The sequence below is a fragment of the Rhinatrema bivittatum genome, chromosome 6 (genome assembly GCF_901001135.1).
Source record: "Rhinatrema bivittatum chromosome 6, aRhiBiv1.1, whole genome shotgun sequence".
Classification (NCBI taxonomy): domain Eukaryota; kingdom Metazoa; phylum Chordata; class Amphibia; order Gymnophiona; family Rhinatrematidae; genus Rhinatrema; species Rhinatrema bivittatum.
Genome location: NC_042620.1, coordinates 58,275,543 through 58,289,368, shown reverse-complemented (window position 1 = coordinate 58,289,368; position 13,826 = coordinate 58,275,543). Strand labels below are relative to the sequence as shown.

General features: G+C 42.1%; 1 protein-coding gene across 1 annotated transcript in view; it reads left to right on the top strand.

Moving 5' to 3' along the window:
• The window catches only part of LRP1B (LDL receptor related protein 1B), a 3,516,099-nt gene that overhangs the window by 2,988,825 nt on the left and 513,448 nt on the right, over nt 1–13,826 (top strand).

The window sequence follows — 13,826 nt, the reverse complement described above, 5'->3', positions numbered from 1 at the left end:
CTCAAGGTAGATTACAAAACAAGTTTTAACTAACATTTACAGTACATTGGTCAAAGGTCATTCATAATCACAGCTGAATTAAATTTACAATGGATAGCCTTGAGAGGACAGAATATAATTTATAATCCTTATACTACAATTTAGGAAGATAAGACATCTAGAGACAGGGATGATAACTTTTAAACAGCCGGGCAGGTGCACATGTATGTACATATGCCAACTCGTGCCGAAGGATATGGCCATTTTATAATATACACACGTATATGTGTGCATGGTATAAAATAGGCAGTATGTGGATATATGTGCATACAATTTTATATGGATGCATACATATAAATGTAAATGCCACCTCTAGCGCGTAAGTGGGGGGATTTTAGTAGACACACATGCCAACGCAATTACCAGTTTCCGCAGTTTGCCCATGTAAGGAATAGGACTTCCTACCCCTCCCCTAGTTAAATAACCTTCCTTTTACACTGTTAGCACCAACCCTTACACACCATCCATAGCAGTAGTATAGTTACGTGGAAGGGAACCCCGGCACACACTTGTGTATGTAAATACTTACGCACATATTTCATGTTAAAGTTCCAGAATACCCATGCCCTGCCAAAACCATGCCCACTCCCCACACCTTTTTGCAATTTCATATTTGTCACACCTCTTTGCAACTTCTTATTTGTGTGTCTACTGGGAGATACACATGTACACAGACAGCTTTTAAAATCTGTGTTGTGCACGTCAGCCCACCTTCTGCACGTATCTCCTGGCTTTGGAGCACACCTGGCTTTTAAAATTCAACCACTAAGTGTATCTGCTGAGGGGACTCTAAGGAAAAATATGCCCAAAGAACCATGCCTTAGCAATTTTCCTGAAAGTGAGGTAACACAGCTTGAGGTATAGTGGTAGTAGTACTATTTCATAGATTTTTGGAGCATAACAACTGAAGGCACAAAGTCATGTACAGGATAATCTAACTGACAGTATTGGGAGGATTAGAGTTCTCTAGTGGAAGTGGAAGAGAAAAGATGTCAAGAGATATTCTGAGGCTTGTTTATTCATGCACATGTAGACAAAGCAGAGGGTTTTGAATTGTATGTTACTTTTGACTAGAAGCCAGAGCAACTGGCATAGTATAGGTGCTATGTGGTTGGGTGATTTGGGCCCCTTCAAAGACTGCATTCTGTAAAAACTGAAGGCACTTCAGACTGTATTGTGAGATGCCATTAAAACAAAGAGATGCAATGGTTTATTCAGCTTGTGATTAATGCAAGTATCATGTTAACAAATTGTGTTTAAGGTAGTTGCACAGTTGGTGAATCTGATGCAGACGCCTAAATTAAGTCCTTACCACCTTAGAGATATAAGCTTCCATCGTGAGGTTCTGATCAAGTTAAACCTTTAGGCTTCGTACTGACTCTTTATGTTTCAAGGGGATACTGCCAGGGTGTCATAGTCCACTCTATTGGGGATGAAAAGTAAGTATGGTGTCTAGCCAGGGACAGACTTTGGAGAGGCTGGATGGTCCTGGTGTCACTGTATTCTGCCTAAGCAGCCACCATTCCCTACAGGTTGAGCTCTTAGGTGCAGGTATAGTAGATGTCAGGACTTCCCATGCACCAGCAGGTATGAGGAAGGACCCTAAGACCAGGACTGGACCAGGATGCAAGAGTGTAGCCAAAAACTAGGACTGAAACAGAAACCAAGAGTGTAGCCAAGGACCAGGAAACACAGGAACACAGCCATGTAACAGGATATCATAACAGGATATCATGGATCAAACTCTGTGTGGGCTATTGGGCCAGCAAAAGTGTGTTAGGCTAGAGGTCTTTATATATAACCCTCTATTTGGGACACACCAAATTCAGGTCCAATAAGGAGTATCCAGAGGTGGGTCACCCAAACTTTGCTTTGCCTAGTATTTTCTGGAGAGTTTCTACTAATTCAGAGTCCCTGAATTAGTAGATCCCTGCAGGATCTTCAGGCCTTGAGCACCTGGGGCTACAGAATACAGTCTCCCCCCAGTAACTCCTCCTGGGGGTTCTCAATCTTGGCTTTCTTGATGTTCCTGGTAAAATTTGGCCACCAGTTCTTTGTCATTAACATTTTAGGTTGATTTCCAGCTATAGTCCCTTTTCCAGTCTACCAAATATTGCAATCTGGCATCCAGAACTTGGAAGATAATAAATTCTTAGTGCCCTTTCACTGTGACTTGCACTGGAGGAGGGAACCATATTCCTGGGATGGGATTAAGTTTATAGGGCTTCAGAAAGGCCATGTGGCAAACTAGATGAATATACAAATTAGATGGAAGCTGAAGCCTGAATGCCACTGAATTTATTTCTTCTTGAATTAGGAATGATCCCATAAACTTTGCTTGAGATTACTTAAGAGTTTCTTGCTCTTTATGTGCTTTGTGGAGTCTCAGACATTGCCCCCTACCATGAATTGAGGGGCTTCCTGGCATTAGCTATCTGCAAATTTCTTCTGCAACTCTTTATCCTATTCATATTTATGTTGGACTTGCATGTGTATCTCTGTTAAGGTATTTACACTGTGGAGAATCTCAACTGCTGAGCCTCCCCCAAGTAAAAACAGGTTATATAGCATAGCTTGTGAAGAATGGGGAGGCTTTAGCTGTTGACTGCTTGGAGTTATTATTTTCAAATTCTACCATAGGGAGTAACTGTGCCCAGTTGGTCTGATGAATATAAGAACATAAGAAATTGCCGTGCTGGGTCAGATCAAGGGTCCATCAAGCCCAGCATCCTGTTTCCAACAGAGGCCAAACTAGGCCACAAGAACCTAGCAATTACCCAAACACTAAGAAGATCCCATGCTACTGATGCAGTTAATAGCAGTGGCTATTCCCTAAATCAGCTTGATTAATAGCCGTTAATGGACTTCTCCTTCAAGAACTTATTCAAACCTTTTTTGAACCCAGCTACAATATCTGCACTAACCACATCCTCTGGCAACAAATTCCAGAGCTTTATTTTGCGTTGAGTGAAAAAGAATTTTCTCCGATTAGTCTTAAGTGTGCCTCTTGCTAACTTCATGGAATGCCCCTAGTCCTTCTATTATTCGAAAGTGTAAATAACCAATTCACATCTACTCGTTCAAGACCTCTCATGATCTTAAAGACCTCTATCATATCCCCCCTCAGCCGTCTCTTCTCCAAGTTGAACAGAAGTGGCAGAGATACTGTACTAGAGACTTTTAGCTATTCTGTCTGCCCATTGGATTAAGAGTGATATGCTAATGACAAATGGAGCTGGAGATCCAGAAGTTTCATTATGTCTTGCCAGAAGCATGCAACAAACTGGAAGTATTGGTTGGAGATGATGTGTAATGGCACATTTGCTGACACTCTGCTTCACAAATTAGCAGATCTGCTAGCAGCTATTAAATGGTCCATATTCGTGGTCTTCCCTCATGAAGGTAGTAAATCAATAATGAAGTTCATTAATACCCATTCCCATGGCCTTGAGGATACTTATAATTGCAAGAGTAATTCATTGAAGACAATGATGTGGAACCTTGTTCCAGGCACATACTTCACATAAGGTGACATACTCTGTTACATATTGGCTCCACTCCTACCACTAAAATACATGGGCAACTAATTCCTTAGTTTTTTGTTAACTTTTGCAAAAAACATCTACAAAAGTCTTTGTGTATTTTTTACTGTGAATAGTTATTGTGATGCTTTGCATGAATTTGTATCACAGTAACTTATTAATTTTGATTTTCCATAAATTTTCATAAGCATAAGATAATGCATATGTTTACTACATATGAAGCCAAAAAATTTCACAATGTCCACCTCAGTCATAAAGAAGGAAAGATGAGGACTTACAGTAAGTGCAACTTGCTTATGCAACTTGCCATATTTATGCACAAAATAGAATTTGCAAAATTAAGCATACTTTAGTTCATTGGCCTCATGGTTCCTTGGATATGAGCTGTGTGTTTGAAAAAATGTATAAATGAAAAGTGTTAGAATATAGGTAAAAAAATGTTTGGAATTTAAGTGTAATATGTAAAATATAATTTAAATAGTTTAGATTAAATAATACGGCATGAATGTTCTATAAAGTGTTGCAAGTGTGAGGGTAGGCCAAATCAACATTTTTTCTTTTTCTTTTCAAATTGTTTATTAATGAATAATATTAGAAATACAGTTGTATGCAATTTATTTAATTATTTATTTGAAACATTTTTTACTCACCCTTCCTGGGGTAGATTTTCAAAAAGCACGCCTTCGCGTACTTTTGTTGGCGCATCAGGCGCAAACAAAAGTACGCTGGATTTTAGTAGATACGCGTGTAGCCGTGCGTATCTGCTAAAATCCTGGATCGGCGCACGCAAGGCTACCGATTTCGTGTAGCCGGCGCGCGCCGAGCCGCGCAGCCTACCTCCGTTCCCTCCGAGGCCACTCCGAAATCGGAGCGGCCTCGGAGGGAATTCGCTATCGCCCTCCCCTCACCTTCCCCTCCCTTCCTCTACCTAACCCACCCCCCCGGCCCTGTCTAAACCCCCCCTACCTTTGTTGGGGGATTTACGCCTCCCGGAGGGAGAAGTAAATCCCCGCGTGCCAGCGGGCTGCTGGCACGCCTAGACGCAACCCGGGGCGGTTCCAGAGGGCACGGCCATGCCCCCAGACCGCCCCTGGCTGAAACCACGCCCCCGGGCCCGCCCCCAAAATGCCGCGTCCCACCCCGAAAATGCTGCACCGATCGGCCCCGCCCCCGACACGCCCCCGACATGCCCCCTCGGAAAACCCCAGGACTTACGCGAGTCCCGGGGCTCTGCGTGCGCCGGCAGGCCTATGTAAAATAGGCGCACCGGCGCGCAAGGCCCTGCTCGCGTAAATCCGGGCGAATTTACGCGAGCAGGGCTCTTAAAATCCGCCCCCCTATGTTCAAGGTGGAGTACAATAAGTTTTTTTGGTTTTATTGTTTTTCTTTGTTACTCTAATTCCCTTTATTTTTTATGGATTCCTTCCTCTCTTTTTTGGATGCTTCAGAGAGGGTGTTATGGCATTGTTTATATGGAATTATTTCCTTTTAAAATATGTACATATATCTTTATTTTCTGTTCAGTCAAAAAATTGCTAATGTACAGATGTGCATTCGTTTTAAACGAATTAGACAATTTCGATCCCCGCACCCCTGTGCTTCCATGAAGAATGCAAATCCCATTAACTGATTTACTGTTGCTCTCTAGACAACCCCGACTCCTTCGCACAGGAGATGAACTTGACCATGAGTTTGCCTTCTACCAGTCCAGTTACCCATCCTTGTCCCTCTAAAAATTCTTGCACCCTACTAAAGCCTCTGCAATATGCTTTCCATGTCGCCAGGGCGATGGATGCCCTCAGCAGCTCCCACTCGGTAGCGTTCCAATCCGCCATAAACGGTCCAGGATCGGGATTCATCTGCCTCTGCTACCTGTTGGCGAAATAGATCCCACTTAGCGCAGGAAAGGGAATCTGCTATTCGGTTACTGACACCAGGTACATGCTTAGCCCTGATGGTCATGTTCAATCACAAGCTCTGAATTATTACCTCCCTCAGCAATGCCGATACCCGAGAGCATCACGCTGCCTGCTTGTTAATAACCGCTACCACAGCTTGATTATCGCACCAAAAAACTATTTTCCTGTTGTGCAACTTCAGGCTCCAAACTGTCAAAGCTACCAGTATCGGGAATAACTCCAGAAAGGTTATGTTCTTTACTAAACCATTCACCCTCCATTCACTTGGCCACTGGGCTGTGCACCACGCGCCCTGACAGAACACACCAAATCCCCATCCACACGAGGCAATGGTATGTATGTCCAAATTCTGGTTTGACACCACATCATCCTGCCATATGGCAACACCAATAAATTGTCAAGGAATTCTAGCCACATCAATATATCCTTATTCATAGGACTGGACATTCTAATAAAGTGGTAGGGGCACCTTACTCCCCTTGTCGCATCCACTAAATGCCTAAGGAATGGCCTTACCATGGGAATCACTCGGCATGCAAAATTAAGGCTTCCAATTATAGACTGCATGGTGAGCAAAATGATCTTTTTGCTTGATAAAGCTTTCCTGAGCATGATCTGTAGCTTTTGCAATTTCTCTAATGGCAACCTTGATGTCATTGCTTGTGTATCGAGCTCGATCCCCAAAATGGATAGAATCGTAGTCGGCCCTTTGGTTTTTTTCCCGCGCAAAAGGGACCCTGAAATCCTCCGCCATATTCTGAAATGTCAGCAGGGTTTGTAAACAAATGTCCTTGTCAGGCAGGCCTATGAATAAAAAATTGTCGAGGTAGTGCACCATGTTACAATTCCTTGACTTTTTCTCCAATACCCAATGCAAGAATATGCTGAACATCTCAAAATATGCACAAGATACGGAACACCCCATAGGCATGCACTTATTGAAATAGTAAAACCCTCTAAACTGAAAACCTAAAATGGGAAAACTATTGGGGTGAACCAGGAGTAATCTGAACGCTAATTTAATGTCCACCTTCGCCATTAATGCCCCTTTTCCACATTGTCTCAATAGTGTAATTGCTGTGTCATATGAGGCAAATTGGACCGAACATGCTTCCTCTGGCAAGTTGTCATTCACTGACGCCCCCGGTGGGTGTGATAGGTTTTATATTAGCCTGAACTCTCCCGGTTCCTTCTTTGGCACCACTGCCAAAGGTGATAACATCATCACCCAGAACAGGGAGTCTGGGATTGGTCCTGCCATTCTGCCTTCCTCAATCTCCTTATCACCTTTTGCTGAACTATGTCTGCTAATTTTTCCTTGAAATGGTATGATAAAACCGTGTTGGAAATCTTCCCTTAGCTTCTGGGCATATTTGCACCTAGGGTATATAGCCAGCCATTTATCCATAGCTGCGAGTTGTACCGGTGAGGGAGCCCTGAAAAATGTGCTGTTACTTTCCTTTACTACCACTCCGTCCCGGATTCCCTGCGCCCCTCCTCGTACACTTAGTCGCCAGATGTGGGGCGGCACAGACCAAACAAATATGTTTAAACTTGCACTTCTGGAAGGTACACCCCGACTTGTTAAACCACCAACATTCCTTATATTTCCGTTCTCCCGCCAGTGTGTACCCCCCGACATAGCCGGGCCACTATATGTCCGCCCTGCCTTACTAGGTATCCCTGCATCTATGACCTTGTTGGTCATTTGACGTAAACACAGCCCCATATCTTGTATTCCCCAGGACATAAATCAATTTTCCACCATCTTATCCCTGAACTTTTCATTGTAATATAGCCAGGACCATCCCTGGTATTCCTTGTATGCTTCCAGAATAGTGTCAACATAACTGAGCATACTGTGAGGGGTCATCCCATCCTAGCAAGCTAATCATTCTCAGGAACGCCCTGGTCCAATTGGTTATGTTTCTGGGAACCTTCAATTCTGACCCTTTAGACTCCTCTTTTTTCTTCCCTTTCTTCTTCTCTGTTACCCCTTTTCGACATTCAAGTATTGTAAAAATATCTATATATTCCCTCTTCCTTATCTTTTTTTTAATTTACTCTTTATTCATTTTTTTAAACAATTTACATCAAGAAACATTCTTGACATTAAATAAGTATACATTCCATATACAAATATAAACAGCAACATTCTTATTACTTTTAACTAAATCTTTTAGGATACGTATACTTCAAAGTCCACAATATAAATTCCAAGTATTTTTTTTTTTACTAATAATTCTAACTTCGGAATAACCGAAAAACTTAGAGAAATAGGTTATTTAAAGATAGCACTTTAATGGGGTTAAACCTATACCATAAAGGAGTATAATCTCAGACTTATCTAAGGTATCCAGAGGGTAAATTACCATCATTCCTCCAATTAAGTAGATACTTTATCAGACAAAAACTGCTTTAATTGAGAGGGACAATAGAAAAGGAAAGAGTTCTTTCTGGGGTAGAATTTTAAAGTTATACGCGGGCGTAGATTTGTTCGCCCAACCCGGCGTGAACAAATCTATGCCCAAATTTATAACATGCGTGCACATGTTATAAAATCCAGGGTCGTCTGCACAGAGGGGTGCACAGTTGTTCTCCCCACCCTCCCTTTCCTTCTGCTCTTCGTTCAGGCCGGGGATGCCGGATCGCAGGTAAGGGGAAGTCCCTTCAGGCTCGCGCCATGTTAACGGGGAGGGGGGGGAGCCTCCCCGCATGAGCACGCCAACCCTTCCTTATTTTAAGTAAAAAGAAATGAAACAAGCATCAAAGGAACTGAAAAAAGAAACAAAAAAACAACTGAAATAAAAAAAATGTCTCTGTACTCTCCTAGTCCTCTCATATTGCTATGCATTTCTGCTAGCTATGGATCCAGGTAGGTAGGTATTTAACATTCAGAATCTTGTCTCTTTTCAATTCTGCCTCCAAATCTATTATGTTTATCATAAAGTCCCCCTCTAGAAGCAGTTTTCTTAATTTCTTTAATCCTCTGTGATTATTCTGCAGTTACTCTTTATAGTGGCTCTCCACATTCATCTATATCTATTCCTGGTGTATTCTGTTTCTGGATATGTGGAGAATCCTATGCGACTGGCCATTTCTACCTTTAACTGGACAATCTTCACCCTCAGTCCAGAGATGGGGCAACTCTTCAGCCTCCTTTAGGTCTCTGCAACCAGCTGCCCAATACTTATTACAATGTACCACCGCCATCATTTTCACTGCTTTTATTTGTGTTCTAATAAAATAAATCTAGATCATTTCAATAACTTTTCTTATTGGCTGTTCCTTATAACTGTTAGGAAATCATGTCGAATAGGTGCCTAATCTTAGTGCAAATACTGCTATGTATTAGTGAGCAGGATTTCAGAAAGTTCCGGCCTCTTTGCTGAGAAGATCCATATAGAAAAAAACAGGGGTAGAGTGACTGTCAGGGAAAAATGGAGGGAACTGCTGGCCAACAATGACAAAAACATAAGGGTGAATTTTTAAACCCTGGTTCATGCCAAAGCCAGGAGATATGCGCAGAAGTCAGGCCAGTGCATGCAGTGTGGATTTTACAAGGTGTCATGTACTCATGTATCTCCCTGTATGAGCACAACATTTTTTAAATGAAAAAAGGGGCGAGGAATGTGCATGGTCTGGGCGGGGCATGGACATTCCAGGATTTATGAATGAAACCAGCGCATAAATACTTACGCGCAAAAGTGCGTGCCAGGATCCCCTACCATGTAACATTACTTCTGCTATGGATGGCGTGTAAGTCCTAAAACAAAAAACAGTAGGCTATTCCGTGGAATTTAAAGGGTCAGGGCTAACAGGAGAAATGGTAGGCTAATTTATTAGGGGAATTAGGAAATTCTATCCTTTACCTGGGCAAACTGGGAATGAACTTGGAAATTGGTAACTGCATCAGCACACGTGTCTATTAACCCCTCCCCCCCCCGCCTTATGCAATAGAGGCAGCATTTTCGCACACGTGTGCACATCCATATAAAATTGTGTGCATATGTATGCGCAAACGGACTATTTAATACCATACATGCATATATGCAATATGTTATAAAATGACCACGTCCTTTGGTGTGAGCCAGCATGTGTGTATACATGTGTGCCCGCACAGCTGTTTAAAAATTACCATCTTTGGAGTTATGCATGAACGTGTGACATATTGTCGTGGAAATTTTCAAAAGTCTATTTACGTGCAGGGAGGCTAATTTTCAAAGCTGCTCATGTGCAAATTTACTACTGTATTTTATAACCTGCATGCAAATTATATTCACAGATTATAAAATATGAGTACATATGCATACACACATGCTGATGAATGTAAAAACTTCGACCGGCGCAAGTTCGGACTTATCCGGAAAATTAGTGGCACATATCCAAATAAGTTACAATGTATGCAGCTAAGTAGCAGCAATTAACTGGATAAGTGTTAAAAGTGTAAATGTTCATCTAATTAGCATTTTTCTGACTTAGCAAGGTATGTAAGGTATTTATTTATTTCTTAGGCTTTATATACCGTCACTAGGACAAGCCATTGTAACGGCTTACAACATAATAAAAGAAGTAATAATAACAATCAATAATACTAAGACAAATACAATCATTACAGTCTTCTTGTAAAATCTAAAACAATTAGAAATGGCAATAAAGAGTGTATATAAAAGTGTGGCCTGAGAATTCATAAAAACAAATACTATGAAATTGTCAATAAAAAATTCAGGAAGTAAAATAAAGCTGTAAAATACTAGATAAGTCTAAAACATGTAAAATGTTAGATATGTCTAAAAGAAATGCATAATTTATCCGAATAAGTTCAAATGTCCATCTAAGTAGCGCAAAAAGTGCTACTTAGCCAGATAAGTAGGAATTTAACCAGATAAGTAGGAATTTAACCAGATAAGTATGCACAAATCATTTACCCATGTATTTCTACTTTGAATTTTAAAGGGATACACAAATAGATTTTGTTTGCATTACTTAGAGGCATTTAGACCCCTTAAATTGGCTTTTACATGCGTAAGTCAAGGGATTTTATAACGTGCTCAGCAATGAAATTACCAGTTTTACTAATTAGTCTTCACCCAGTCCATCTGCAGCTCCTAACCTCCCCTCCCCCCCCTCCACCACCCCTCCCCCCACCTTTCCCTCCCTCTCCCCCTCCCTTTCCTCCCATTTCCCTGTCTCCCATTCTACTCGTAACCAAGTCATAATGTACATATTGTATATAGGCTATATGCCATAACTCTATACCCACATTTAATTATATTCAACTGTTACAATGTTTCATTTATTAATTGTTTAATTAATTGTTATCTTGTTACAATGTAAAATAGGGCATTTCTCGCCCTATTCAACCTGTTATCTGGAAACCGATGTGATATCTCTATCGAATGTTGGTATACAAAATAAATAAATAAATAAATAAATAAAGACCCTCCTGACTCTTCATCCTGAAGTCCCCCCTTTTCACGAGACAGCCCACCCAATCATTTTTTCAATGTTAAGATGTTTACAATCACTTACAACCGATATTGAGCAGGCGTAAATATAAGCAAATAAAAGACTTACACGTATCACTTTGGCAGGTTGAAAAATAGCAATTTATGCATGTAAATATTGACCCCTCCCAGGAGCATCCCAGACCACCCCTTTTTTTTAAAAAAAATATTTCTTTATTAATTATTTCAGATTTTAAACAATCAAGAAAAACTTGATTTAAGAAAACATATTAAACAGAATGCCCAGAAATACAAGGAAACAATAATGTAAGGAAATAAAACTAATGCAAGCAAATTACTATTGCTTAGTCCACAAAAAGGGGAGAGAAAAATATAGTACGACAAGAAAGAAGGAAACTCAGAGAATCTATTCTGCAGTCTCATCCAGAAGAAATCTGTACCTGCAAATTTCTGTTCTGCAGGAGGTTTTCTAGCTGTGAAGGTTCATAGAAAACATATGTAGCTCCTTTAAATTTAATGATCCATTTACATGGGAATTGAAGGAGAAAACCAGCCTGGAGAGCCCAAACTCTCTGAGCACACCCCTTTTTCTATGCGCAAGTTAATTCATGGTCCCTATATATGTGCACATGTTCTGGTTTTTAAAATGGCAAATACATATGTGTTCACATGATATGGTATATACTCACATGATTTTTTACTCATGAATTATTTGAAAATTCACCTCTTATAGTGGATTTATACATGGAAATCTATTTACAAGTGAATGGCATATATTGTAGCTATTTCAAAAGCCCACTTTCATGTATAAAGTACATTTATACATGTAAACCCCAGTTTTATATGTGTTAACCCTTCTGAAAATTATCCTCATATTCAATCGAGGCTAGAAACAAAACTTTTAAGGAGGTAATTTTAAAAGGAGTTACATGTGCAAATGTAACATACAATTGTAGCAATAGTTAAAAGTAATTTATGTGCATAAAGGGGTAGATTTTCAAATAGCGCGATTTAGCGTACTTTTGTTGGCGCATCAGGCGCCAACAAAAGTACGCTGGATTTTAGTAGATATGCGCGTAGCCGCATGTATCCGCTAAAATCCGGGATCGGTGCGCGCAAGGCTATCGATTCCGTATAGCCGGCGCGCGCCGAGCCGCGCAGCCTACCTCCGTTCCCTCCGAGGCCGCTCCGATTTCGGAGCGGCCTCGGAGGGAACTTTCTTTTGCCCTCCCCTCACCTTCCCCTTCCTTCCCCTACCTAACCCACCCGCCCGGCCCTGTCTAAACCCCCCCCTTACCTTTGTCGGGGGATTTACGCCTCCCGGAGGGGTCCCGGGACGCGACCTGGGGGCGGGTCCGGAGGGCGTGACCACACCCCAGGACCGCCCCGGGCCGTAACCACGCCCCCGGGCCCGCCCCCGAAACGCTCCCGACACGCCCCGAAAATGCCGCGTGGATCGGGCCTTAGCCTAACCCTGGGGCCTATCTCATAGGCCAGGTCCGACACAAGAGCCTTGGCCTAGACCAAGGGCCAGGCCCGATACCATGGCCTGGTCTGAAAGTCAGGTCCAGATGCCGGGGTCTCAGCCCAGACCCAGCCCAATGCTGGGGCCTGGCACAGAGGCTGGGTACCAATGCCTGGCCCTCAGCCTAGATAAAAGCCTAATGTCAGGGTCCAATTCAGAGGCTGGGTCACAATGCCGAGACCTTTGACTTGACCCAGGCCTGATGCCGGTGCCTTGCTCAGAGGCCAGGCCCTGATGCCTGGGCCTTGGCCTTGGCCTAGGCCAAGGTCTACACTAGGGTCTGGTCTGGAAGCTGGGTAGCAAAGCCAGGGCCTGGTCTGGACCCAGTCTTGAAGGTCAGAGCCCAGGCCTCAATACATCATTCTCTTCTGTTTTCCTCTTTAAAATGATGGTGTCTGCTGAGGATGCACTGGAGTTAATTAAATCTGGTGTCTTCTTCTTCAGCAGAGGTCTTCATTTTGATATATAGCAGACTGAGCCCCTGCATCAGGCCTGGGCGCAAGCTCAGATCTAAACATTGGCACTTGGCCTCTGTGCCAGGTCCTGGCATCGAGCATGGGTCAGGACCAAGATCCCAACATCGGGATCTGGCTTACAAACTGGGCCTCGGTCTAGGCCTAGGCCCTGGTATTGGGACCAGGCCTTCAAGCCTAGCCTTGCACAAGGCCCAGTCCAAAGTTATTGTGACCTACCACAGCCTAGGCCTACACAAGGCAAAGGCTTCAGTCTGGACCCAGGACTCATCGTCAGATCCCCTCCTGGACCAGGTAAGTGTGAGCTGGATAGGATCCTGGCCCTACATTTTCTTTGGGCATGTGAGAGGGTGATAGGGATTGGAAACCCCCATTTTTTTTTATGTTTTTTTTTTTTTTAATATTTAATGAAACTAAATTTATGGGGCAATCCCCTAAAAAAAATGAAACAAAAAATGAAATGAAATATTTTCTTCTTCTCACCTTTGTTAGGACCAATAGTCCTATTTGGAGACAAATACCCAGTTGATAGACAGGATATCTGACTGTGATTGCTGATTGCAATCACTGGTCTTTCTCTACATTATATGGTAATTTTCTATCCCAAATCCAGAAAATAATATGTGGTGAATGATCTCATGTCTAATTTAAATCAAACTACATTTAATTACCTAAAAATCTTAAATATTGTTTGTCAAGAATGTGGAAGTAGTAATGTGTTATCAGGAACTGATTCATTTTCTTTTCCACAGTTGGGAACAACTTAACCTTAGCAAACAGAACCTGAGCATCGAGTCTTGAATTCTTTTAATTGGTAATAAAGAACCCTCTTGGCTTGACAAGTTGTCCCAGTAATTATT